General features: G+C 39.7%; 1 long non-coding RNA gene across 1 annotated transcript; it reads left to right on the forward strand.

Annotated features, from left to right (window-relative positions):
- The first annotated feature begins 3,875 nt into the window (after positions 1-3,875).
- On the forward strand, positions 3,876-26,747 carry LOC136364549 (uncharacterized). Its single transcript, XR_010744176.1, has 7 exons — positions 3,876-4,042; positions 4,849-4,999; positions 9,173-9,322; positions 11,494-11,623; positions 21,061-21,174; positions 21,538-21,685; positions 26,413-26,747. It is a non-coding gene; the product is annotated as an uncharacterized lncRNA (long non-coding RNA).
- Positions 26,748-27,165: the final 418 nt, after the last annotated feature.

A 27,165-nucleotide genomic window follows, 5' to 3' on the forward strand; every position in this document is an offset into this window, starting at 1 on the left:
TGAAAAAGCAAGCACTTATCAAACGCATTAGTCAAGTGACAATATCAAGATTGCAATGCTGTACTTTGGCCTCAGTCTTTGATGTTTCCTAATCTCCAAGGTCAAAACTGCTGGGCTCAAGACTTCTTTGATAAGGACAAGGAGCAAAGTGGGGAGTCTTTGCTCCTCCACAAGCTGTGCCATCACTGGTGTGTATACATCCGTTTTTTTGTTAGAGAAAACCGATCTGGTCTAAGGGCTCACAACCTTTTTCCACAGGTCCTGGCTGTTCCAGGCTGTCCAGGCAGGTGGTGCTCCTGTGCAGGTGCACCCTGGTGTCACCTGGATGACAATCAGATGCTGGTCATGCAATTCCTTCTAATAGCTACCAATCTGAATAGCCAGCAGAATTAAATAACTTGATCTTAATGCAGCTATGCCAAATGAGTGCACACTATGCAAAATGCCAGTTTCTACCTTGAATTGAGCAGCTGTGTGGTATATCTGGTGTGCAAGGCAGGCAGGGTGTTTGCCACAGGGAGCTACAGTAGTAATGCAGCCACTCTCCTGGCTGGAACTCTCAAAGGAGCCTCCTGTTTCTAGTCCTGATAAAGTCTATCAAACATAAAATTACTGTGGGCAGAGTTTTCAAACTCCATTATCCAGAGTGCAAGTGTGAGTCCTGGTAGAGACCTGAGGGCAGCCAAGGTGACAGTCAGGGTCTGGTCCCCAAAGGAGGAGAAGCAGAAGCACAGGCCAGCACAGGGAGGTGCAGTGGGCACCTGAGGAGCACAGGCTGACACACACGCACACTCACTCACTATCAGCACTGGCTGGAGCTGCTTTCAGCACCTTTTGCCACATTTCATACTGCATCTTTGATCCAAACGTATTTTACTTTGGCAGAAAGCTGTTTATTTATTCCTCCCCTAGAATATATGCCATATTATTCTTTTCTCCAGATGATTTAGACAATGCTTTCCCCAGCTGCTCTTGCTGCTGCTGGTTCATGTAGATGCTTCATCTCCTGCACATAGTCTCTAAATTATTTGTATTTTTTGAGTGTGCCCCAGAAAACTTGCTAAATTTGTCTTTCAGATCGGGCATTGAGTTCCACCCAGAAGCTGAATATATTTGACAACTTTCAGTGGTTTTTTCCTTCTCTCTGGAACTTAAAAATACAGAACCCTGTGAAAATGAATGAGAAGCCCTGCTTATGTAAAGCTGGTAGAGCTTTGCTGCACATTCAGATTGTATTTGAGGCAAAGCTTAACATGCAGATGAGGTTTGATAATTCTTCATTCCTTCTGCTATTCTTTGTTACCCTGTAATGGACTTTGATTTATTTGATGATGGGATCAGACTTCTTTACTCTGCATCATCAAGAACCTTCACAAGTTTTCTGCTAAGGGAAGGGATAGTAAGATTTGCATTACAGGTTTTTTTGTTGTTTTCTTTCCACTGCAACTGAGATTTGCGAAACCCTGGTAAGGCAAAATTATTTTTTTTCCTAGATATAGATCTATAAAATAATAAAACAATAAAAATATAAATATGTATATGTGTACTGATAAGAATTATAAAATGCATTATATTAGTAGCTGAAAGCAAAGAAAATTATTTTCTACCCAAGGCTATAAATGTGCTCGGCAAATTTTCTCAGCTTAGAAAGTTTCTTCTGTGTATTTTTATCGTCGGGCATTCTTGTCAGAGAATAGCTGCCAAAAATTTTAATGTACCATGGATTCAGTAGTAGTTGGTAATGAATCTGTGATTCTACAAAATTCCTGTGAAACAAACACAATCTCTTCATAGGTTTTTCTGTGTTAATAGTCTTTCTACTAATAGTCTTCCTAGCTATCCTAGGTCACATATGTATTCATCAAACATCTGTCTTTACTTGCTGGCAAACAGAGCTAATAATGTATGCAGTAGTCTGCGCTGTTCCAAAGTTGAGATGTGTGCAAGCTTGTACAAGTGTTTCCCAGCAAAAAGGGAAAAACACTTAAGCATACAAAAGATGCCTTCTATTTAGCTCACTCATTTTTATTCTGCATGTATTTCATTATTATTAGTAACAACTTTTTATCAATGTTACCATAGAAATGGAGAATGCTAATTCCTAGAATCATGCCAAAATTCATTTTCCATCCTGTTTACTTAGTTGCTCTATTGCAAACAATACATGCTAGATAGCTGTGAATAATTCAGAGCAGCTACATTATTTGGCCAGTTTATTTTTGCGTGCAGTATCCTTCCGTTTCAGCAATACATTTTACATGTTGTTCTGGAAATGAGTCTTGTGAAACTATGCTGAATTCTAAAAGCAAAACCATCCATGAATTTCTGGGTGGGGAGGGGGAACCCTAATGAGAATCCATAAGCTTAAAGAAGAGGAAGGACAGGGCTGTAACTAATGTACTGAGCAGCTCTTTTCTCTTTGAGAGCCATTTCCTACTAATTCATAAAATGTGGTTCTTCGAACCAGTACATGTATGTTTTAATGGAACTCAATGATCATTAGGCATAAACGGTGTAGTGAGCTGCTCTTTAACGTTTCTCCTAAGAGCTCAGACTGTCAGCAGAACTTAAAGCACTGCAGCTGTGTCACCTACCGCCATCTAGAACCTGAGTTGTTGAACCACAGCATCACAATTTATTTAATTTTGAAATATTAATTAATTGCTAGGGGAGGGAGCAAGACATTCTAGAACTGTCTAATAACCACATTTGTAATGCAGTGATTAGTCAGAAAATAACCTCTCTTAAAATAACACCTTGGTATTCCATAATTAATACAGTAAGGGCACTCCACTATGAATCCTTAGAGTTTGGAAATAATAATTTCAAAATATTCCCACTGTTACAACTGAATCCAGTTTAAAAATCAACATATTCTTTCTGCTTCATGCATCATCATCAGCTACTGCAAACTGCAAATGTCCTAGAATCAGAACTTAGCAAGCAAATTTGTTAATGCAGCAGAAGGTGGAAAAGAATACAATTTAGTCTTTCACAGCAATATTGACTCTGCTGCGCTGACAACCCTGCTCATGCTTCATGGTACTGCATAATTGGAAAGAGACAAATCAGAGATTTACAGCACCTTTTACACAGAACAGTATTTTTACATAGCCACCCTCTTGATTATTCTCCCCCCAGCATATACATTACGGCTATGAATAAAAAGAGAGAAGAGGAAGAAAGGGAGACATTGTTACCTAAGTGTAGGCTCCTGAATCTGTCTTCTGGCATTGTGAATGAGAGCATTGATTTTATAATGCACATAAATGCACTTGGTGATTCCTCTGGTCTGTGTTTACAGATTTGCTTGCCTATTTTCTATCATTCTCCTGTTTCCTTACAGCCTATGTGACTCAAAAATGAATCTCCTTCTGGTATTGGATATTCCTTTTGTTTCCTTGTATGCTGTAAACAGCAGCAGCACCTCGGAGCTGAGCATCAGCACAACACAGGTAGTAAGTAACTGATCCAGCTCTTAAAAAGAGCTTCACAACTGACAAGTTTCTGCACAAAACCCTGCATTTCCATACAGTGTAGGGCTGCATTTGTAACAGCCCCATCTGGAGACACAGCAGTGTCACAGGCACTAAATCTGCACCCACACGGTGAGTTTGTGCTCTGTGATCCAGCTGAGGGTGTGGAGCCTTTAGCCAGGCTTGTGTCCAGCTATTTGCACCAAAACCGTGAGTGCAACACTGTGCCTAATGTCATTATTCACCCCTGCCTCAGATCTGCAGATGCATCTCTCAGTGTATTAGCCTTTTTTCAAAGCTATCCACCTGGGAAGGTCACTGCACTAACAGCCCATCTTCAGACGTTACGACTTGGAGTTTCCACATCCTTTCAGCCTTTCAACCCGTTTTTGGATTGCAGCCTGTGAGTGTCTATCTGTGTAAGCAAAGCAGTGATGATCACCTCGATCAGCCCTGGTACCAGCACTGCCAGCCCTTTTCCCATTGCACAGAAGCACATCCCATAAATATGGAGTGACTGCAGCCAGCCATCTGCACGGGAACCAACATTCAGCTGCGATAAGCAGGTAATGCATCTGTAGTCAGGATTTTTCAACTGTGGTTTCTCTTTTCACTTGAAAAGGTTTTGATCAAGAATGGCAGTTAAAAAAAAAAAAATCCTACTCTTCAGTACACGTATTGTTATTAAAGCTTCATCTTTTCTCTACTGTTTCTTCATATGTCCTCCTTTAAATTAAAAAATGGGCAACTCAACCCAAAGTTTCAAATCAAAGCGAAATTACTGCTGCTTGTAAAACTGCAGTAAGGTTATTTTAATGTATATTACTAATATTTTTGATGTCCTGGCTCTGATTACACCATTCATAAAATGTTTAGAAAAATGCATATCAATAAGGATGGATTGAATTTGAGTGTCTTTACAGTGCTGCTGATAAAATTCTCACTTTCCAGAACAGAGTGTTCTGTAGTAACAGCACTGTTCAGCAAGTACATATTTGCACATGGTGCAGCTCGAAGCAGAAATCTGCTTTCCCCTGGCAGGCTCTGTAACATCTGTGAGAGATAACGGCAAAAAGGTGGAAGATTTAGCACCCTTTGCCATGTTTGTCCATGCTGTGATAGCTGATGTCTGATGCTTGTCTTTGAACTCTGTTTCTAAGAAGAATGGGGTGGGCTAAAGATCTCTGTATCTCTGACTCCTGTTGATTAATCTCATTTCACTGTGCCCATCTCTGTGTCAATGTCAGATAGCCACTGCCTGCTGCAGGCAGCCCCATCTCCAGGTTTCTCACTGCTGTGCAATTTGCAGCAAGTCACCCTGCTTCTCCTGCCTCACTCTGTGTACCTTTGGTGTTATTTTCCTCTCCTGCAGATTCTGCAGAGCAGCACACTGCCTCACCCAGCCGAGCTCCCCGTCTGACAGGTGCCCACAGCTCTGCTCTCACAGAATAAACCTCAGCACGGGTCCTGCTGGGAGAACACACCCACCCTCCTCCAGGAAACCGCAGGAGAGTGAGAGAAACGTGAGTTGGGGATGGTTAACTCTAGTGCACCTCACAAGGGGGAAAGGGCTGATGGCTTCATCTTCAGAAATGCACCACAGGGACTAGGACACCCCCAGAATTTTGGGTTTTCTGCACTGCTGACAATTTAAAAATTGCCTGTGAAGTGCTCTTTTGAAAGAGTGTGTACTCTTACTGGAATAAATCACATTTTCTCTTCCCCTCTGTCAGCTATTAATAGTGGTAAATTTTAATTGCATATGTAAATAAAAACACTGTGTACTCATTAGTTTAAATATGTTTTTCATTAGGCAAATGAAATGCTTATTGTATATGATGCAAAGCTAAAAGGAGAATGTTAACAGCATTGAGCAGTTGGGGAAGTATTGTGACTTGAATTTTTAAAGTTCTCTCTTAGGATAAAAATAAATCATGTTTTAAGGGATTATTATGGGCAAAATTTGCAGAAGAGGCATCTTGTTTCTGGAAATGGAAAAAACAAAGTTAAGTGACAGAAGTTATGGGTATGGTGTCAAGGCCAATGCATTAAAACTTCTACTAAAAGGGAGAGACAGCACATAAACTTGTATTACTATTTATAGCATTGGCTATTTTAGAGATGGTAACTGCAAGGCAGGCAGCATTTCTCAGTTTCTATTTAGAAAAACCCTGACATGTCTCACATTTTGATATCTTGAAACATATTGGTCCCAAATTACATCACTTCTTCGTCGTTAATTTTCAAACTCTAGGAACGCCACACTCCAAATACACTTTTTGCTATTTTTAGGGGCTATGCAATTATAGTCAAGAAGATACAATTTTTCAGTTCACTAATCCATACTTTCAAGCTTGGAGTATATTTATCTACCTACAAGGTCATAATTTGTTTCCTTTCTATCAACAAAATATCCAGAATTTCATAACTAATTTGCTTCTAAACCTTCTTTTCTATCTCCTTCCTCTGTTCTGGTCACTGTGAAATGAGAGACATCTTATCACAGAGACATTTAGTAAATTAGGATTATTTTATACAAAACCTTGTCCTCTAAACACTTCAGTCATAGTGTAAAAAGATGCTCTGAAGGCATGACTTTCTAAAGTTATGGCTCAGAACAGTTTAACAATCTCCCTTAATATCCCCACATGTGTTTCATGATTAATATGAAAATATAAAACCTCTCTCCCTGCAAAACTGAGAGCGCTTTCTTCTCAATTGCTTGAGTAAGAGAGCCAAGGAAAAAAAAATTTTTTATTTTATAAAGATAAGCTTGAATATCTTTGTCTCTTCCATACTTCCTCAGTTCAAATTCTATCAAACTTTTATACTGGAGCACAGTAAAATATTTATATGCAAGATGTAGTGAATGAAATGCAAGGGCTGGCTAGAGGGCAGTCTCTCAGAATTAACACAGAGCAGTCTAAAAAGGACTAATGTGTCAGTCTTACAGATTCTTCATTTGCCAAAATAAGTTGCAGCTAACAGTACCCATTGCCAAGAAAATGAAGGCAACAGAGATTTCATTTCGTATGAAGAGTTATTGCACTTGGTTGAAAACATATTAATAGTTTTTAAGACCAAAACAGGACTGTATGATATCAAACTGGACTTACTACATAAGAGAAGCCAGAGGGTTTCACCTGTCAGTGCCCTGAACAAGTTATGAATTGAGGCTGAGTTGGAGGAAAGTTCTGAGGATAATATTCAGTTTGGTCATGGCTGAAAAACCAAGAACCAAATAATCTCTTTTGCATCTTCTTGCAGAAAATGTTTAAAAGCTCTCATAATTTAAAAAGCAGTGCTCTGTATTTGATTTTTTTTTTTCACTAGTCTGGATCAGTCTTATAGTCATTGCATCATATTTTATTTCACCTTACCACTGTGCCATCTGAGGGGAATGGGGATAATGAAGTTGAAGGGAAAAAGAGAGAGGTTTTGTCAAACAAAACAGTTTGAGTTTTGTTTTAAAAGATTTAAGGAGGTTATGATTTAATACATGATATCCCATAACATATAATAGGTCCTGATCTCGCTTTTGCCCTCTTTTTTTTTTTTTTTTTTTTTTTTTTTTTCCTAGTCTGCTGTATTAAAACAGGCAGTCTAATGTATAATATTCTTTGGATATTCATGCTTTCATACGCTAAGAACAAAAATCCTACTTCAGTTAGGATCCATGCCCCAACAAATCCACAGACTCGTTTCCAAAGAATTTGAGCATAAGAGCCCACCAGGCCCATTAAAACCCTGTAAACCATTATTTACAGGTTGAGGTGAATTAGAAAGCAATCACACCCTGACCTTCATTGTCCTTACTGTCAGAACACAAGTTCTCATTGATCTATAATGCATGTAGTGCTTCTCCAAAGTTATAAGTATTCACAGAAAGTGGTTATCTTTTACAAATGATTGTACTGATCTTCAGATGATTCCTTTGATTCTCATCCAGCATCTGATCCTCTGAATGATTTCTCATGAGGTTCCCCTCCCTCTCACCACTGAATTTCTCTAGGTAGGAAAAGATGAACTTCAGGGATGTATTTAATATTGTACATGGTTGTCTTCACACACTAACACAACTCACTGTAGCTTTTAACAGCTCCTTCTTCAGGCTCCTCAAGAAGCTCATGGTAGAGGTGAGAAATCTGAGGCTATGTAACACTTCAATCCATAGTAAGCTCTCAAATATTTAAATTGTAGATACATCTAGACCGAGGGTTTTAATGGTAAAGTGTAATGATATGTAGGTAGATGAGGAAACGTAATTTCTGTATAACTCATCCAAAACTAGCTTATCACATTTCATCCACATGCAAATGTCTTATCTGAAACTTGGCTCAGCAGGAAATGGTAACATGTCAAGGATCCAATTAACATCATCTCACTCCCCTGTTTTTTTCTTCCCTTTCTCTGCCTTACGCGAGCTGTTTGCAGTTCTGTTGTTCCTCACAGTGAAATTGATTGATTTTTGGAGTAGTTTTGATTTGCTGATACCTCAAATACTATTGGAACCTCTGAATTTTTATGAAATATGAGCCTCCCTACAGGGGAAAATCCACTCATAAGTGTGCCATCAGAATTCTGGATGGTTACTTCTTTGTTCTGTCTGGATTACTTTGTGCAAACTGTGGAACCTTCTAAACCCAAATGTTATTGAATGGTCCATTTTGTAGCATATACAGCGTCAAAAGGAATGTGAGTTTGAGGTACAGTGAGCTTGCCAAAATCAAATTTAACAAGAGGAAATAGGAGTGCTGTATAACATGGAGAGTTATAAACATAATTGTAAGCTGTATTTGACACTAAGGAGAATGAATAGGAGGGGTGAGAGAGGTCCATGATAAATGTATTTGCACACTAAGATAATTATTGTTATAAATAAAGGAGCAATTATCAACTGCAATACACTGAACAGCAGAATTTTTGCCTGATTTCTTCCAATAGCAACCATAATATCCTTGCAAGGCAACACCAGGAAGAAGTGTCTGTAAAGGGATTCTTAGCTAAGCAATGCTAAATGTAAACACTACGTAATTTTTTAAAATTAACTGCCTTTCAGCTGAAACTGCAACAAGACTCAGCTTTGGATTTTATCTTTTCCAAGATTCCCAGTTACAATATAAGGATCTCATGAGTGTGCTGAGCTGGAAATCTTACCTTTGTTTTTCTAGAAAATTTGCGAGCCTCCAGTTTCTCAAGTGATTATCTGCCACTCAGCTGTTACTGTGAATTCCAACTTAGGAAGGGTCATTCACCAATAGAGAGAATTGTGGGAGGTAGAACAGGAAAAGGGAGAAACTTTCTGTCTCCACACTGTTCCTTAATGCAGACCAAAACAATAAAGATACTATGTGATTTAGGATCTGGTTTGTTATTATGTAGTTAAAAACAGTATTTTGCCACTATATTTTTTCTCTGGACTTATATCAGTTCTGACTTACTATTTATATAATTATATTTAGCATATATTTAGCAACAGATGTTGTTCAAGTCCCAGCATACTCAACTGATTCACTGAGAAGCATTTATTTATCATCTATGTGTAACTAAGAGAATGAAAACTAGAATACTGAATTAAAATGAAGTTGGTAGCATCCATTGTGGAGGCAAGCCTTAAAAAAAAGAAAATAATCGATCAAATCCATAGTGGATCAGTTTTCACTCTCTTCCTTGAGCTTCTTTCCTGCTTGTAACAGACTGGGGTTTACCATGCAAAGCAGTGTGGAAAACAGCATTCCCCAGGGAGAGGCGCAGCATCTTTTTGAGAAAAATATCTGCGATGTCTTGGGAACTACTGTTGCCTTGGAGGAAGGCTATCCATACCCACATAAATCATGTCCTCCCAGGTGAGTCTGATAATCTATCTAGCCCAATATATACATAGTCACTAGGGATGTGAATAGAAATCTGTATATGTGAAAATATGAACAAGAAATTACTAAGCTACTTGTGCAGCGTGCACAGGGATACGATGTCAGCAATTCAAGATTATTTGACCCTGATCTGGGATGAGCTCAGATGTGTGCAAGCCTTGATTCAAAGCACATGGAAAATGGCATGCAGACCCTTATAATGAATTTTTGAAGAAATGCTCCGGGCTGTGCCTAAGTGGGAGTGACTCCTTCAAATCTAGTTCTGCTCATTAACTCATGAGCACAGCATGATAATGTGCTTCAGCAGGGGATGCCTTTGGAAATGCAGGTAAGTGATGGAGATGTACATGTGAGCAGCACATTATCTCCATGTCAGCATACTGAGCTGCAAGCTCTGAGGCAAAGCAATGGGCTGCAGTTTGCAGAATGGCTGTTCAGATACTGGAGTTCCTGGGTGTTAAAAGCAGATTAACTACCCTCCTAAAGTATGCAGTTTTAGGTAACCAAGTGAAATGCTTACTGATTCAGCCCAGGAGCTCTATTTTAAAATTCCATTTCCAAGCGAATTGCTGTGAAAACAAACTTCCTCTGCCCTGTTAGCAACACAATTCCTCACACTCATACTGGGACACAGCAAAGCTCTTAAGCATCTATTAATGCCTATATCCTGTCAGCAATTGTTAACATTTGAGACGCTTTTGATTCTGTAAGACCTGTCATTAATGTTAAAAATGTTCTTAAATACTTGGTTACTAAAGTCCTGCTCCAAAAGCTATGGACCTTAGTGGGACACCTTGCAGATTGTTTTGAGGGATGTGAAACTACAAATACCACAAAAAGTGACAGCCAGGCTGAGAGTCCTCAGTACAACACTCCCAAAGAATGCCTTCTTAGGAAAGGGTTTTGGCAGGTTTTTAATTCCTTTTGAATTTTATACTCTTGAAGCATATGTCTGAAGGGATACATTTTGAACAGGGAAGGACATATAGCCCAAATCTAAGAAGTGTCCTACTGAATCTGCCCGAAGTTTTCATGAATATGTCTATTCCCATTGTAATATTTCATTTTTTAAATAGGTTGCAACATCAGATTGAAGGGAAACTTGCTCGCAAGGCTCACATATATTGGCCATTCATAAATAAACTTACAGAGCAAAAATATCTTTGCAGTGTAGATACCAGGCACCTGTTTATGGTATCATCCCGTTATTTTGGGATTGAGAACTGCAGAATTAATGGCATCAAGGGGTAAGGAAAAAAGAGAAAGAAAGTATATACTTCAATGATCCCAACCATCACTTTTGATCTTTGACAACCAGTCATTCATTTACTGCTTATCTCCTGTCTAGTAAGTATAAATGCTTTCCTTGGTAATATGCAAATACACTATTCACAAATAGCATAGGAAAATACCTGTGCATTTGTCTAAAATAGACTACTTTCATTGAAGATACAAACTAGGTTTTTACTGTGCATTTTGCCTTTCAGCACCAGGCTCCAGCTGGACTGTAACAGTTTGGTTCCTTTTGTAACTGAGGCCAGTTACTTTTGAAAGCACACTGTGGTTACTGCTCGCTGTAGAAAAAACTCAGCACATTTCTGCAAGAAATCAAAGGTATAGCTTTTTCTCCTCAGGTTCAGAGTGTAATTCATAGTTTTAAGATGTCTCCTCTCCAGACAGAAGCAATGAATGTACAAAATTGTTTCATTTCCAGACATACACCTCGGGTTTACAATCCTTCTCTTTCTTTCTCCTCTATTTCTCTACCACTCACATCACCCAAGAAACAAAGAGGTGTGCCAGGCAGACATCATAACTATCTTCACTAACATCTGTTACAAGCCAGTTTCAATGCTATTGCTACATATTCTCTCAGTCTGTATATATGAGCTGGTATTAATATCTCCAAGGAAAGCAAAGGCATGAATCAATGTGTCTGAATCAAACAGGCTCAATGAATGAAGCATATGTATTTAAAAAGTATGGGTTTGTACACTGAGGTTTTGTGTTGAGCATCATATGTGGTGAGGGGCACACTGTGGAGGCCACACACCGCTGGTCCAGGAAAGGCTTTTTTTCTTCCTTGAAAAAAGGTGTGGGAAGTCTCTGGGGCTGTGATGCTTGTCTGTTGTGCTGCCACACAGGTCTCAGAGGAAAGGACTGGCAAACAGCCCTCCCATCACGCCAGAAGGGCAGAGGAGAAGGAGGACAGAGCATCAGAATGCATCAGGAACCAGGGCCAAAAAACATGAAGATGTGGTGGCTTCTCGTGAGGTCAGTGCCCATAGTATGAACCTCCTCCAAAGTGAGATGTTTTCAGAAAATACAGCATGTCCATCTTGGGAAGAAAAACAGAGAGAAGGGGAGATAGAATCAGAAACTCTTTCTGAAAGTTGTGGTGTGTATTACAGCTGCCCTTTGGGTCCCTTTTGATTTGCCCTCGCAGAAGCTGCCTGTGGAAGCAGTCTTTATCCCAGTGCTGCTGAGAGTGGATGGGCACTCACTCACCTGCTGGCTGACATGGGGTGAGCTTGTTCAGAGCCACTTCCAGCCCATTTCCTTGAGCACCCACTGAGGAGACAGTGCTTGTACTCTCTATCCTTGGCCCAGTTCAAGCCCTTGTCAATGAGGCAGCTAGTGAGTGAGTAATGGCCCAGCCAGTGCCACACTGACACTGCCCCCAGAGCCAGGGCTCTCCCTCTTTCACTCATCCATCATACCTGTGAGTCAAGTCAGATGTGTCACAGTCAGCCACCTCCAGCTGCCCTGTCCTAGCAGGCTGTTAGAGCAATTTTGGCAAAGCAACAAGAGGAGGCAGAAACCGGCAGCTGACTAATAGGGAGAAGGGTGATTTGACTGGAATATGTGAAGGTGATAGATACCTTTTCCTAGTGTTCAAATTTGCACCTTTCAAGACACGGTGTAGCTGTGGCTGAAAGCTTCCCTCATTCAGGCAGGCCATGTGAGTGTCCTGTCCTATGCTGAGTGAGAACAGTGCATGGCCCAGGATCTGGACCTACTCATGCTATATAATGTTCTGAAGACTGGTGTCACTGCTATTTTGCTTTATGTGATAGCAATAGGCATTTTTTGCAGGAGAAAAATATGTACAACAAGCTCTCCAAGGTCAATATAACAGTCTAAACAGCCAGATGCTATTTCTCTGTGAATTACAAGGTTGAGCAGCCAAACATCTCTTAGTCATGTAAATTATGAAAATTCTGAGAACTGCAGTGCAGACAAAAAAAAAAAATCTCTGACTGCTGAATCATTTTCTCTGGTTCAGAAATGACCATACCTTACTCTTTTGTTCCAGATTTTTATTTGCATTGCATGATTGTGTTTCTTCCTGTCAGATATCGGAATGAAGCTAACATCTTTGCTTTAGGATATTGTTCTTTTATTATCAAAAAGACGTTCAGCAGACTTGCAGAGATTCTTTTCAGACATGGAGAAAATAATACAAAAGCAGCATTGAGCTATTCCTTTTAAGCTATCTGCAGTTAAAGTGATTATTAAACCCCAGGACAGGTTTCAGGGTAACCCAGATTAATATTGTTTTCATCAAAGCAATAATAAAGTCATCTGCTTTTTCCTTGTTGCCTTAGGACTGACATTAGTAAAGGCATACCAACTGAGATTGGGAATTATCTTCCTCCACTTCCTTTAAAGTTCAGTTTTTATCAGTTACTGCTCGTAGTTTTCTGATGTAAGAAAGACTACTTCCTTTATGAAAAATGCCATGGATAGGTGTTGTTTCCCACCTTCTCTTGGGAAACATATTGTCTTTATGGTAAAAAAAACCCCACAAGATGAAAATGAGCTCCTTTTCTGGAACAATAAATAAGGGCTATGCAGAAAACAAGCAGGAGTGATTTGAAATATGTGAATGCAGAACAGATATGAGAATGGCTGTGTGTATTAATGCCACAGACTGGAGTCTCATCTGAGAAATGGGGATAAATGCTTATCTTTTGTTGATAAAGTCAGATGACAACAGACAAATTAATAAAGGAAAATAGAGGGCACAACATTTCATGGAACAATTCATGGAACAATTTATAGTATCAGGATTGCCCATGTCAGGACAAAGTGAGTGGAAAAGGTACCTAAATTAGAATAATTAGGGTTAATAGGCCCTTTGCATTGTAATGAATAATTATTTAATTCACAGGTTGAAATCAGTCTCTTTGGATTCCTCTGATATTTTTATTTAATAGAGTATAAGAGGATAATAACTGAAACAAACAGCACTGCATCTGGAGGAGGTTTGTTGTCCACATAAACTCAATCATTAAAGTTAATTCTACCTCATTCACTGTTTCCCCAGTTTGATCATCTCAGCTGCTTCCCTAGAGAAACAACATTCTTATTTTTTCCCTATTTTTTTTCTATTAATCTTTCTTGGTCTTACGTGGCTTCTTGCAGTGGTGCTGTCAGCAAGATGATGTCTAGTCACAATTAGAAATTCAATCAATATTCACATAATGAGGGTTCTAGCAAAACCATGTCATTTAGTTCAAAGACATGGATATATTACTGTAGCAATTCAGGATTCAAGTAATTTAGGGCACCTCAGTGAAAAAAAGATAAAATAAAGCTGAAGGGCTTAGAGGTAGTTAATTGTTACTATGGCAACTTCCTAAATAAGCTTTAGATTCTAGTCATTTTTCAGTTTATTTGGAGGCAGAACAGAATCATTAAAAATAAAACTTATTTAAAGCTCAGAATAGTTATGGAATCTTAGAGTTTCCTGCTGTCCCTTATAGAGTTACTTAAAGTTTGTCCATCTCAACTTTGAACTGTGTAAAAGAGCAAGATGCAGCCTGCATAAGTTAAAAAATGACAGCGTGTTATGTAACAATGATCTAATTTAGTAACTTTGGCAATTGTGTCTTTACATTTTTATGTCCCAGTGGAACTCTTTTAAAAAAGTATTGTGTAGGAAGGAAATGGTCCTCACCAAAGGATGCTCTCACCTGTCCATAAAATGAAGTTATTAAGATCTGATTTTCAAGAATGGGTACTGAGGATGAGGGCACATTTGTCCACCCTTCCTTCCACAAAACCCCACGTGTGGAATAGTGGGGCTCCATTTTAGCCTGGCCCTTAGTACTGTAACAAATCTGATGATATGGACCCGGGAGAAAGGCTGCCATATCGAAATCTTGGGAGGCTGACTTGTGTCCATTTGTGTTCTGAAAGTGAAGGAATATATTTGGCCTCTGTGAGGCTGCATCACTGGGCAGATCCAAAGAGCCTTCTACAGCCAGCAATGGAGACAGTAAAGAGGAGAGACATCAGAGTCGAGAAAACTCTCAATCCCTGCACATTATTTAGGTGAAGATCCATGTGAAAAGCCTAAACTTTTTGCATTATCTCAGCAGCTGTAACTCCCTTAACCACTCCATAGTGCATGATAAACCAGCAGAGGCCATGAAACAAAATCATGTTTCATTAGGAGACACCCCCTGGCTTCTCACAGAAGTAAATTCATACCTCAGGCCAGTTTTCACTCTTCTGTAGGCTGGAAATCTCTGAAGTCACTGAGTCATAACTGCAAAGTTGTCGGGGAATGATGCCTTAGGTGTGAAGATACTCAGAAGACACCCTAGAGATGAAGGTATGAGCAGTGTAGAGAAAACCAATGTGTTCTTAAAGCAAAAGGCAGGACAGGTTACCCGGCTGTGAGCTCAGTGCTCCAAGGGCGAGCAGCAGCATCTTTGTAGGCATCTTTAAACCAACCTCAAGGAAATTAACTGAGCAGGATGGGGAAACAGAGGTGTGCAGGTTTTGCTCCAAAGGAGGTAAATGAGAGTGACAGACTTCTATATGTGGCTGAGTCAATATAACATTGTCATAAAGTAATTCCCTTTCTCACCATGTGCTAACCTGTCTAACTTTCTGTCACAAGTAACAGTTCTGGATATGGAGAGTCACCCAGCCCAGGAAACACCTGGCTGTGTTTGACAGGCTCAGAGTGACTCTAGACTTTCTCCATATTCAGTGTGAGGGAAACAGGCTTGGCCAGGCCATGGCCTATTCCATCCTTAGAGATTAAAGTTCAAAAGAAATCAAGGAAAATTAGCCTGTTTCTCTCCCTGTATCTTGAATTATGAAACAGAGAAGTGTTGAAAAATGTCTCTTCCTTCATTTTCCAAATTAAATTGTTCTGTGGACCTAAAAAGAGAAGAAAAGCCTTTGTTTTGAAATATAAGTTGAACATCTAAGTTTCATGATAGAAACCAGTCATATGGATATAAGTTCAAATTCAGACTGGTTCCATGTTACTTCATCAAACTTCTGTTGGTCTTGCTGCCTCCTTCTGTCCTCAGATAACTCCTCCAGACTGTTTTCTAATTTAGAACAATAAGAATGCTCTTTCAAATTTCACATGATTAAAAAGAAATGTGCATCCAGCTGCAAGAGAAACTGCTTTTCTCTCCCATCTGAAAAGGCTGTACCATGTGCAGGAATTCTGCACTGCCTATTACTTGAACCACTCCTTTTTCTATGGAAATCTGGTCTCCAGAGTTATAATTCAGGGAGCTGTAGTCAGAAGTAACTTGGCTTAATTTACAAGAAGAGTAAAAAAATACCTGCTGTGGAAAAAACAAAGGAGAACATAGTCTGATCCTAAACAGCCTGAGCATTATTTACTGTATTTTCTTTTCTTTGCTGTTATACAACCACAGCACCCGGCTGTTTGCTGTGTTGCAAGGGAAGTATTTTCAAGGTTAGCACAGAAGTAATCAACCACTCAATGGTGGCATGAATATTCATATCAAGACACATTATGAGAAAGTAGATAGAGGTAAATATGCAATTTAAATATAGACTACAGCAGGAAATGGGGACATGAAACAGTAATTAAATAGTGAAAATTACATGTTATTTACATAGGTAAATACACTGCAGGGGTTATGCATGTGAACTTTTCTATTAGCATTTGTTCATTTGTGATTTAACCCTGATTTAAAAAGGGAGGTTTTCAAAGCGTGAAAATGGGAAGAAAGCAACACTGATCTTGAACTAGAAAATCTGCATTGCTTGAAGGATTACCAGTTTGGGCTGCCAGCCAGGTTTCACAGCTAACGTGGATCAGAATAGGCCTGTAATGCAGAAGGTACTGGTGGCACTTTGCTAAAGCACAGGCGTTCTCCTGCTCTGCTTATGCAGTTCCTTCCTGTTTGGGCACTGGAAGCGTGTAGGTGATGGGAACAAATGCCTGAGCTCCTACTGCCCAGGTTAAATGGAAATCATACGGCAATACGAATTTCTAAGGGGAAGGATATGTAGAAGGGGACAAAAGCATTTGCTTTCCTTCTTCAGGAAACACCTGGTTTTTAGATTGTTTCCTGCTTTTCCTTTCAGAAATGGAAATGTGGCTGTAGTCTATTTGGATCAGCACAAGCCCACTCTGAGCCTCCATAACCATCATACCAAAGGCAGTAATACTAATTTTTACTTCTACTCTGAACTACCTCCTCTTGCTGGATTCCTTACCTATGTCTGTTCTTTCCTCCTGCTCCCTTAGCCAAGAGGAAGGTGAGAGAAACGGCTTGATGAATGGATCTCCCTTCTCTTCAGCTGCCATGAACACAGAGCTCGCTGATAGTTTGGGATCCCCAGAGAAAATGGGTACAAGGGAATTAATGAGAGGAGAAGGGATAGAAATAGATTTCCCTCTGCAAAGGTTCGTTTCTTACTTCGCCTTTCACCGCTGGGTTGCATTTGTTTGGGTATCTCTTGAGTTGGCAAGCAAGAAAAATAACTTCAGAGTCCACAACATTTATTTATTGTGAATACATGCAGTGGATAGCTGGGACTACTATGCTACACAGCCACACAAATATTCTTTTTATTCTGGGTGAGTCTCTGCTGAACAGCCAGTCATAAGTCAAGTGAGGGAAGGGTCTGCCCCTGCTCCGAGGCTGATCTTTGATGTTGCAGATTTGCTGTCTTCCTATTCTTTGCTTTTCTTTTCCTAGGATTTTTACAGCTTTTCATGTCAGTGTTTTCCTCTTCAATCCCTGAGCTTTAACTAACCCCATCTCAGCAAAGACTCTTGAGCCTCTTGTTTTGCTTTTCTTAGCCTGTGTGGCTTTAGCTCATAGGTTTCCTCACATCTTAACGGCATTTTTCCTCTAAAACTCTGCCATGGTGGCAATCGTGTTGTGTAAAACCAGGCTGGGTGCATGACAGCCAAAGTCCTCAGCCACAGGGCACAAAGGGTTGTGTCTTCAACCCAACTCACATCAGCTGCCCCAAAGACATAAGGACTGCAGGATAAAGCTCAAGGGAAAATTTGTAAGACAAGTACATGGTGCTGCAGTGCAGTAACATTTTCAGGAAATTACTGTGTATAAGCTACTGAGCTGACACGTAGCAAATGCCCAGAACGTGGCCTGAAAGGGCACTGCTGTCCTGCAGCTCCTGTGCTTCTTAGTATTGAGAAATGCAGGTATTTGACAGGAACTGAGTGGTTTCCCAATGGGAGAGTGTCTCAAAATTTGTGTTCTGGGCAAATTCCAAGCTGATCAGTCCTACTCTATTTTTGAAGTTCACCTAAAATATGGGTTACTGTATTTTTTAAATCTAATTAATATTTCAATTTAGAAATCATGATAATGCAACCTTTGTTCTTGGTTATCTTTCACTTCCAGTCTTCTTTTCATCAACAGACAAGTGCTGTGGATATAAGGAAAACCCCTGAAAACTCTTCCTATCTTTTATGCATGCTTCAATGCACAAGTGCTCTGCATGAGAGTCTGTATCTGTCCTCTGTAGAGTGCCTGTGCATATTTGATTTGCCACTTCCCCTTGTGGAGGTGGCAGCACATTGGTCCTTATTCTTTATAGGAAGTTTATTACTTTTTGTGAAGCGATTTGAGACTTTGTGGACTAAAAGAGTGGGTTGAGATAAAGATTATTTATTATTCATCATTCCAAATACATTTGTTCATACATTCTGAAGCTGGGAACAGTGTGTGATAAGAGACAGCTGCATAGCTAGGATTCTTCCTGAAAGCATGCCAATTATTTTTCAGATCTGAAAAGAGGTAATGGGCCCAAGCAAACACTTTTCTTTTTCCCAGCTGTGTCAGATGGGTCAGTGAAAGCTATTACTTTTCCCCATAAAACAGAGCACAGGGAGATCCCCAATCTGTTGATAGAATCACATTGTAGCTATCAGAACAAGACACAAAAAAGGATGTAAAAATGTCATAAAAATCACCTAGTCTCAGATTTGAATCTTTGCCTACAAAGAAGGCATCCTGCAAAGTGAGGCATCCCTTATCCCTGTGTGCCCAGCTTCTCCAAGTAAAATTGTTTAAAGCAGCAAGAGGCTGTTCAGCTTAAGAAATAAAAGCAAAAGCAGCCTTCCTGCAGAAACTAGACATTTTGTGAAACCAAATGGAGCAGAGTGAAGAGTGGATGTCCGTGACTGAAACGACCATGACAAGACAATCTCTCTGTATGTCAGATGGATAAAATAACAACTGACTCCACTGTGGAAATTCAATTGAAACTCACTCATATCAGGCCTGCGGGCTTTCTCAGAGAATGGAAATTAAGATTGTAGTAACCCTTCTCCACCTGTTCAAATGTGTCCCAGTTTTCCATTTTTCCTCATTAAGGAGACAGGGAGGATTAAACAACTCCTGTTGCTTTTGGATTCAGTTTGAAATTGTTGAGTATTTCACAGGAAGCAATTTTTAGGAGGATAATGCCTCTAGCTTGGGCTGAAATAATCTGAGCTCTTGTGACATTTCAGACTGAAAGGACAGAGTTCCACAGACCAAGCCACTTTTACTGCAGTAACTGCAGTCAATTATAGAGACTTGGATGCAAAAATATTTTATTCCACCTTATTTTGGGGCAGTTAAGGGGAGCCTCCATGGAAGGGGAAAGCTATTTTTTCTTTTTCCTGATTGCAGTTTAGTAGTCAGTTCCACTTAGGAAGAATTCTAAAGGATTGTTTTCCTCCCTTTAATACTATTCAGGATAGAGAAGTCTTACAATGGTCATCTGAAAGAGCTTATATTTGTATTAGGGATAACCACAAATTTCAACAGTGGTTTGTCTCTGAAACCTGCAGGTGACTTTCTAAATTACAGACATGAGACAAAAGAGATCCTCTTCTGTACCTTGCTGTGCTCAGTGGTGCACAGTACTTTGGTGCAGTCCATTCTCAATGAATGACCTGGGGAGAAACAAAACCTGAAATGTTCACTTGAAGAACACACTGCTAAATTTCAGGTTCTGCTAAACTGAGGAGAAGCTGCTGTCATAGGTGTGGAATCCATATGGAATATTCCTCAAATAAGAGCACTAAAATCTTTTCAGAGTGAGCAGGCATCAAGTCAAAGCTCCAGAGTCAACTAACAGTCAGTGGAGTCCAATCCACTAAAAATTAAAATTCACAATTTGTAAACACCGGGCCACCAGCTTCACCTTCAAGCAACCTTTCAAAAAATATCCTCTTTACTCCTTCTCTGATTCAAATCTCCTATCTCTTTCCCTCTGTGTTAAACCTAAGAGATTTGTACAGAACAGATCATAGCAGAGGGTCTAATCTCAGGTGACGAATTTAAGTAGAACTGTACTTAATTATTTCTTACATCACTTTCTTTCACTTAAGATATTCCTTTTTTTTTCTTTTCTGTTGTAAGCTGTCAAGAGTGATCAGCTATTTTTTTAAGGTATTAACTACCTTATTTCCAGTTTAGAGTCCCAATGTGCATAGGTTCTGCTCTGCAAGACATTCTCACAGAGTAGAGATTCTGGCATAAAATCTTCAAATCCTTGGTTTGGGGAACACATTTTGCAATTTCTCTACCTGCTGCCCAAGATAGAAGCAGTGACTGTCTATGGCTCCTGAATGCTGTTTCAAATGATTAATTCATGCCTTACACTCAAGAACACACAAAATACCATGATGAACTTTTGCAAACAGGAAAACAATATCTCCAGGTATTTGTGTTCAAGGTTTGATTTATATAAATGACATTTTGCATGTAAATATGCAGCCACTCATTTCACTGCCTGCCAAGAGGCATTTCAGCTAAACCCAATGATGCTCCTCTTAATCCAAAATGTCATGTTCTCATATGCACCTACTGCAAAGGTTATTGCACACGTCTGAAAGTAAACAAATTATTTGGCAAATAATTAAGCCTCACCAAATTTTTGTCTTTTCTTCCTGGTTAAAATAACTTCTGTCAAAGAATATGAGTCCCCAGACAAACATGCATCAATTGTGAGCACCTGACAAGATGATATGAAAATACTAATTGCCTTCCATTCACCCCAAATAGAGGTGAGTCACATCTCCAGGGGGATTGAACAGATGTGCTCAGAGAATACCAAGCCCTGGGCCAAAGTCCTTCAGGCAGTCCTGTCTGTAAAGCTTCCTTGGAGTTTTATGAATAACCAAAGCCTCACTTTCTGTCTTTCCCAAATTTTGAATTGCACTCAGAACCCTGCATGAATAGATAATTTATAACACGAGATTGCACTGGCTCAGTGTATGTTGAGATGGGTGTTTCTTCAGAGAAGCAGGAGTGGCAAACATCACAGAGCATCTCTTATTTTCTTCTTTTGGAGTTCAAAAGGCTTTCAGGCTTCTGATCTGTTGGAAGATCCGATCTGCTACTTCAGTAGATATTTACTGAATATCTCTGATGTGTCTTTTGTCTGCTCTAGAGCTCCTGCAGCATGGCTTTCCCAGGGCAGCCCCAGGATGCTTCCTCAGAACTGAGGCTGCAGCAGAAGTACCTCAGGCACTCCTGGTGATACTGCCTATACCTACCTATCTGTAGGTACCTATGTACAGACACCTATCTATATCCACCTATCTACCTACCTTTCTATGTATTTGGCATGTTACAGGTAGTTCTGGGGAGAATATGAGACCCAGGCTCCGAAAGAGAAATGTGGGTCATGATGATTACATGAGCCTCAGCCTAATGCTGCAGGATGCTGTAGTCACTGCCTCTGTCACTGGGCAAAATTCATTCCTGTCCTGCCATAGAAACATTCTCCAAATTTCAGTTAGTGTTTTCACCATTTCCTACACCCCCCCTCTATATTTTTTCCCCTCCTATATGACTTTTAAGTAACCAAAGTCTGATTTTTGGTCCCTTCTCTAGCAAAACAACCCTGTGCTCTGCATTTTGTCACAGGTGCAGTTAAGCTGCTGCCATGGATCCGCTCTCCTACAGCGTGACAGTGCCTGCAGCTCAGAAGTCACCTTTGTTTCCTCTCCTAGACTGTTGAACAAGAAGCCCCAGTGAGGCCTGCTTCATTTTAGTCTCTCTCATGTCAGATACAGTATGTATTCATCTTGTTTTGTGATGCTGAAATTAAAAAAAATCATAGCTTTACAATTATATGCCCAAATTTTCTGTTGAGATGTCTCAGACAGGATTTCTTTTTCCTTTTACACAAACACATGCTATGCACAATGAGGCAAAGAAAAAAAGGACAGGAGTCTGTCTGAGGAAATTTAATTTTTTTTCACTTTTAGACCTAGCAGGAAAAAAGGACTAAAACTCAGGTTTTGCTTCTTTGCTTTTCATGCATGTTGAACCTTTTATTAAAAACCAGTAACAACAAAGAAGATCGAAATGAAACATAAAATGGAAATGTTCTTTCATTTTCAATCACAACAAAATTGATGGTATTTTTCACTGCAAGAGCTAAATCCTTCCTACTTCAGAATGAAGGAATTTTTTTTTCAAGCTCAAATGGCACATATGTATGTATCTCCCATAAATAAGGAGAGCCTATAGAGGTTGCTATTGTTCAAATGGTGTTACTTTATTTTTCCAGTGAGATCACTATGCATTGGTCTCCTGCTGTCCTTCAGCCCTGTGTGTGAGCTAAGTACCAAGTTTATTTTCCCCCAGATTTTTCTCACCAAGGCAAGCTCCCAGACCTAGGAGAGGCAGCCTGTTTGAGTAACAACTAAAGGAAAACAGCCTCCAGGTATGAGCATACAGGAACATAAGCTGTAGTCTAATTGCTTAAAAGGCTGAAGGTTTGCTCTTGAGCATGGACCCAAACCTCACACAAACAGAAGACCCACACGCGTCCAGCAAAGATCCCAGAAGGGTCTGTGATGGTCTCCAATGGAGGATGAGTCATATGCTAAGGCAGCAGAAGAATCAGTTACTTGCCTGTATAACTCATCCTTTAATCAACGCCTTAAATCTGAATTCTCTTTTCTTCCAGTCCTTACTTCCTTTTTCTCCCATTCCACCTGAGGTGTAAAACTCAGTTTTATCTACAAAAATGAGAAGCCTGTAATCATCTCAGTTCTGTGCCTGTACCTGGAGGTTAGTCAGTCTCCAGGCCTCAAACAGAGGTAGAGTTCTAAGTACATGTCTCTGTCCTGTAGTTGTAAGATAAGGCTGCCCTTTTCATGGAATGCCAAATTATTGCCCCTTGAGGAAGAGCCAATATCCCAGGAAGAGCTCAGCCTGAGCCAAATCACCACTTGTGCTTGTTGCTTACTCTGTGGTGATAACCTCTGGCTTACAACCACATTTGTGGCACTCAACTGTAGGAGAGATGATGGGCTAAATTGCTTCCTGAGTGGCACTCACAAATAAATATTTGAACTGATCAAACAAAAAACAAGACTCTGAAGCAACAGCAAAACCAGCAATTAGTTTAAATTTGTCATTGAAAACGTAAATTTTTTTGAGGCTGAAAATAGTTCAGCTACAACGTTTTGCTAAAAGCCAAAAGACACCATATGGGCTGTTTTCCAATATTCAGCAAAGGGAAAGAAGATAAAATAGAGGAGACCAGGGAACCAGCACTGCACTCATTTCAGCCCTGAGCTGTGGAGTTGCTTTGGTTCCAATCAGGACAGTGACAGCACTTCAGCCTCTTGATGGCATGGAAGGAAAGAGCTGGTGAGGAGCTGTGGTGGTGTACAGACACCAAAGTCCCACCTGGAGGGAACCCATCATTAGTTTCAGCTTCATACTATGGCACCCACCCTACCTTAAGTACTGAGAACAGAGAGCAAGACTGCACTTGCAGGACATTCTGATCACCATCACCAACAGAGCAGGGATGTCTTTTTCTGTAGAAAGAGATGTGTTAAAAGAAACACAGAGGTCTGGACAAATATAAAAACCCCACAAAATACTCTCTGTGACATCCTCACTGCAGGTGATTTTATGCTCTAAGCCCATTCATCTTTTAAGCTCCCAGCTGCAATGAGAATTAGAATAAACTTTTTACAAATGTTACTAAGAAACTGCCATTCTGTGCTAAATTCCACATGTTTTGTTTTATGCAATTTCAGGTGGGTCATGTGCTTATGAGGCTGGGCCCCAGACTGGATTTTAAGTGCACGTCCTTTAAATCACTACCTCGTGCCAGGTCTTCCAAGCAAGTACTTTCCAGTTCTTTTTGTGGATTTATAACTTTCCCAAAAACCTCCAGAGGAGACTCAGATTACCTGTCATTAGGCTGCCTTCTCTTTAAGGATCTCTGCATGGCTGTCCACTTCCCCTAAGAAAATATAAATGCAAACCCTCTGCCAGCCAATGCCTTCCAATACCCAAGGCCTTGGAATTAAACTTTTTCAATATTCAAGCATATTGCATCAAGTGATGCGTACAGAAAACCTTTTCACAGGTGAAGCACTCTCAGAATCATTTAGTAAGTCAAGCTACCTTTTATTTTAACAGCATAGTTAGTGTTTTTCATATAACATTTAGATGTGAAATCATTAGCATGAGTAATTCAGCTATCCTTTTTTATCTTTTTTTTCCTATTCACACTCTCCATTAACAAAAAAACCCTGGTGAGCAGAGTGCTGCAAGAACAGTAAATTCATGAGTTGAAAAAATAAAATATATATGCTGAAGCATTTCTAAGAGTGATTTATTATTCCTGAAATACAATATAACTACTTGATTTGTTGATTCTAGCTTTGTTATTATACTTTCTTTGACCTATTTGTTAAAAGTTGCCTGCATATAATGGGTTCCTTGTACAAAGCAAATCTGTGGAACAGAAAATAGCATTGCTGACATTATTATGATAGTGCAAAGAAAATAATGTAAAATGAATTTACTAAGAGTTTAGGGAATATCAAAATTATCACTGCATCCATTTTACTCACCATTGAAATCAATTTTCTTTATTCTTTCACCAAATTCCTGCCTCATTCCCTGCTCTTGACCTTTCTTCTCATGCCCTACACTCACCCTGTAGCTAGCCATTTAATATATTTTTTACATTTTTCTCATTTGCTGTGTGACCTCAGTGCCTTATTTGCTGCACCGCTCTGGCTCTCTGTGGAAAAATTTACTAAGTGCCCTCAGAGTCATTTATTGGTGGTTGGTTGGGTTTTTTGTTTGCTGTTTTTCTTCTTTCAGGTCACAATATTTTAAGTTCACTTGCCACACTACAGAGATATTAAATTTCCCAATTAAGCAGGTTTAAATTGCTTGTGTTACAGATTAACCTATGAGCTCTCTCCCCAGAATCCTCCCAATAACTGACAGAAGAGTTTTTCTTGGTATATGTAAAGCTTATGCAAAAATACGACGCTAAAATGTGGCAAAGCCATAAGCTACTGATAGTAGGTTTCCATAGCTGACAGTGTTAAGAAACTAACACTGCTGGGTTTGGAGGTTCAATTAAATCAGTAATATCCAGTTAGGAAAAACCTGCCCTTGGCATTTGTAATGTCCTGTATTTTCTGTAGTATTGACTATTCCATCCATCTTCTAAATATATTTAAAAAAAAAACCACAATTTGGAAAGCAGCTGATTGGATCAAATGGCCCAATCCCTATATTCCTGTGAGTCACTCTACAAGGAGAGTGATCTTTTTTCAATATATTTTTGTCTTTAGGAAACATTTACATTTATGTGAACAGGGAAATTAAACCTTTCTCATATTTTCATGTTGATTTTTAGAAAAGCTACAGCTGGGCTTTTCCTTTGATTATCAGCTGATTTTTGGCTCAAAAGTAAGAAAAAAAAATCACCATTATTTATTTAGCCAATCTAACTGAGTTGCACTGAACATGCTTTTGAAAAGAGAACTGTGAAGCCAATATTACAGTAATGTTAGTTGATGGAAATTAATTAATTCTAATTTTTGTGTTAATTAATGAGAGTAACTTTATTAGGGGAAAGGGACATTCAGGTGTAGATTAAAGAAAAAATAATTGAAACCCTGATAAAATCAAATGAGATTAAAATCAAATGAACCACAGGGTGGGGCTAAACCTGTGGGGGCATGGCATCAGCTGTGTTCAGAGCAACTATTTTCTTCTTTTAGACGGGAAAAGAAGGAAAATCAGCAAGCCAAGCTTGGTCATAATTTTGTAGGGGTTTATGGTAACTGTGTTGGGTCCATACAGAGCCATCACTTATCCAGCTGGCAGGGAGGGCAGGTTGATTAACTTTGTGTTTCACAGAGGCTTTGCTGGGCACAGCACAAGTGCACTGGATTCTGTTCACCCACGTGAAGAACAAACGAAGGCCTTTAACTGTTGGTTTATGATTGTGCCGGGAAGGAATACGTCTGGTCTGTTTTTAACAGCTTTGTGTCAGAGAGAGAGACGTCTTCTTTTCAAGGCTTTTCAAAATAGAGAGACCTTAAAAATGTACTTCACTTTATCAGCTCCCAGTGCTCATGCAAACCGAAATGAGACAGGGAAGAACAGGAAGGTCAAACTTGCATAAACACACTGTTGCATATGTTGACTGCCAGGAGAAAGAGCAGCTGAACTGAATGCATTATGCAGAGAAGCAGAAGATGCTTCTCTGGCAAAGTCAAATTTCTCTTTCATGCAAGCTCCCATGGGAGAAAGCTTAGAACTACTATTTCCTTTGACTAATGTAGGAAGCATAAACTAGAATGGATTTTTATGAATCTGGCATGATGTTTTTAATGACAAAGGTAAAAGGAGCTTTTGAATGTCTTTATTTTAAAGCACATCCTACATATTTTTGTTTCCATCAGCAAAAAGCTAAATTTCCTAGAACCATCCTTCTAATAAAACTCTATTTCTTTTCAGGAACCCCACTTGCTGCTGCAGGGAGGCATCCACCAGAAGCTGACCTTCTTATCTTGAATTTCATATGTAATGAGTAGCTAAACATGACACCAAATGATTTGATGAAGAAAATTCAAAGTCAAGCCATTTCCTTTGAAAAAGCCATTTGAAACCTTTGGGGAAGATTTCTGCGAACATAATTTAAAACTCATTTCCCCACACAAATGATTTGGATTAATTTCAATAAATCAGTGTTTACTACGTACAGAACATCTCCTCCTCTCTCACCACAAGCCCTGGACATTTAGGAGTACTCTTTCATTTGTTGCTTCCAATAAAAGTGCCCCCTCATCCTGCTTGTGTAATTCAGATTTGTTCTTATCTGCAAGAAAATGCCTCTTTAGCTATTGAGGCTAAGCCTGCTGTAGCTGTGGGAGAAGTGCCTGGCCTGGGCTGGGCAGCAGTGGGGCAGCACTGCTGTTCCTCCTCAGCCGTGCCCGGGACGTGTGACCCCAGTTTTGCTCATGGGCACCTCCACTGACAATGCTCAAGGACTAGGGGAGAAGCTGTGCTGTCTGGCATTGCCTCTACTGGAAAGCACTGTTTGCATTTGTAATGCAAAGCAGACATGATTTCAGAACCTGATCTCTTTGACAACAAAGGCTGTAGAAGATTAGAAATACTTAGATTTGCAGTTCATTAAAAAATGTACTTCCCTCTGTAAAAGGAATTGGTTTTCTTAACTCATTTGCCTTGCTTCTCTCTTGAGTGTGT

Source organism: Sylvia atricapilla, chromosome 8 (assembly GCF_009819655.1).
Source record: "Sylvia atricapilla isolate bSylAtr1 chromosome 8, bSylAtr1.pri, whole genome shotgun sequence".
Classification (NCBI taxonomy): domain Eukaryota; kingdom Metazoa; phylum Chordata; class Aves; order Passeriformes; family Sylviidae; genus Sylvia; species Sylvia atricapilla.